The following is a 2,255-nucleotide window of genomic DNA, read 5'->3' as shown; positions in this document are numbered from 1 at the left end:
AGATATTACTCCAAACAGCTAAAGAAAATATTGAAGATTGCCAGAAAAGACTCACTAAAAAGTAAGTATACTATCTAAATACTTTATAAAATATTAATTAAATCCTACTCAAACCCCAAAACATCCTAAACCCCTAAACAAATCCATGTTCTCTTTTTTAAATTGTAAAAAACCTGTATAAATTAACACCTAGAGTCTATACCACTAGGCATGAGGGTAGGCTCTGTTTGCTTAGTGAGAGGTTAGGCTACTGCATCTTATTTATTAGGCAGGAGGGGCACATAGTAAGAGGGGTAGGAGACGGGGGTATATTGACATGTGGTGGGGGAGGGGGGGGTAGAGAACTGGGTGGAAAGGTTGTTCATTCTCCTGAATAATTGGTCTTGATGATAAATGTGTGGTACTTCCGGGACAGATGAAGGTGGGGGAATGTTTTTTGAATTGTTAATTTGTAAAACAATAAAATAAGTTTCTTCAATAAAAATATAGTCTATACCAAACAGCAATACCACCCCACTTAAAAAACTAAACCAACCACAACAATAAATGTTCTTTAACTTTCAGAGACTAAATCAACTAAACAACATTTTTGCGACAAACAACATCTTCATTCAAATACAACAAAAAAGACTTGGTAAGTATATATAAAAAAAATGCTTTTTTGCTAATTTCATATAAAGATATAAAGTACTATAGCATATATTTTCATATACATTTTTTCCAGAATTGTAACACATCACGATGACAGAAGAAGCCCAATTTATAACTTCGCAGAAAGGAAAATTCCTATTGTGTTACATGGGTTACACATACACCCAAGAAAAGCAGACGGACCGAAAAGTGAACTGGAAGTGTACTAAATATTATTCTAACAAATGCTACGGCCGAGCAACAACAAGAGAAACAACTGTACTATATACAAGAGAGCATAACCATCCACCCAATCTCTCTGAAATAGAAGTCAGATCAACTCTTGAAAATATCAAAGAATTAAGCACAGGTTCACAAACTGCTACAAGTGTAATCCTAAAAGAACTATTACCTAGAGTGCCCAAAGAAGCAAGAGGCCAATTACCATCAATTGCTTCTATAAAAAGAACTATTGCTAGGACCAAAAAAGCAACCACGACAACTATACCATCCCCTAAAACTTTTCAAGAGATCATCATTCCACCAGAATTAAGTATCACCCACAATAATGAACCTTTTATTTTTTTTGATAACAAAAGCCCAGAAAAAAGAATCATAATGTTTGCTACTGCAAACAATATAACTAAACTGCAACAATGCCAAACATGGATGATGGATGGCACCTTTACAATATGCCCAAAACCATTCTATCAGCTTTACACAATACACGGTCAATATCACAACACTTCCATACCTTTAATTTATGCACTATTACCTAACAAACAAAACACAACATATAATGAAATGCTAGGAAAAGTAAAACAAGAATCTAATGATTTTTACCCTCAAACAATTATCATAGACTTTGAGCAAGCCATGATAAATTCCATTCTAAAACTGTACCCCCATACAGCTATCCAAGGATGTTACTTCCATCTTAACCAATGTATATGGAGACATTTACAAAAATCTTCACTAAGGTGCCGATCACGATCCGGTAAAAAATGTCCCCGTACGACTCGTATCGGGTCTTTTTACCGTACGAATCGTACAAGTGCTGTACGAACTGGCAATCACGATTCGCATGGTAAAAAGTCCATACGAACCGCACTGGGAATATTTCCCCACACGTCCTCGGGTCGGAAAATGTGTCCGACACGTCCTCGTACGATTCACCGTACAAACGTGAAAGGTGAACTCCGACCGGGGAATCACGATCCATCCCGGGCGTCCGAATGTACAACCGTATGGTGAAAAGACCGTCCGCACCGAACTCCCATAACAACCATGGAGACGTCCAAACAGGTGCCCGGTACGTGCCGTACCCCCCCCAGCCCCCGTAGGTACGTGCCGACCCCCCCTGTGTGTACACCCGTGTACGGTGCGTACCCCCCCGTGTACGCTCGAGTCGAACCCCCCGTGTATGCTCGAGTCGAACCCCCCCGTGTACGCTCGAGTCGAACCCCCCCGTGTACGCTCGAGTCGAACCCCCCCGTGTACGCTCGAGTCGTACCCCCACCCGTGTATGTACGGTGCGTACCCCCCCGTGTACGCTCGAGTCGAACCCCCCCGTGTACGCTCGAGTCGAACCCCCCCGTGAACGTTCGAGTCGAACCCCCCCGTGT

At 41.5% G+C, this 2,255-nt stretch overlaps 1 long non-coding RNA gene across 1 annotated transcript; it reads left to right on the top strand.

Annotated features, from left to right (window-relative positions):
* On the top strand, window positions 1-1,058 carry LOC146869294 (uncharacterized). The gene is made up of 3 exons (XR_014981394.1): window positions 1-61; window positions 565-634; window positions 725-1,058. It is a non-coding gene; the product is annotated as an uncharacterized LOC146869294 (long non-coding RNA).
* Window positions 1,059-2,255: the final 1,197 nt, after the last annotated feature.

This window comes from Triturus cristatus, chromosome 1_1 (assembly GCF_964204655.1).
Source record: "Triturus cristatus chromosome 1_1, aTriCri1.1, whole genome shotgun sequence".
In the NCBI taxonomy this organism is placed as follows: Eukaryota; Metazoa; Chordata; class Amphibia; order Caudata; family Salamandridae; genus Triturus; species Triturus cristatus.
Note: the sequence above shows the minus strand (reverse complement) of the source record. Positions and strands in the feature narration are given on the sequence as shown.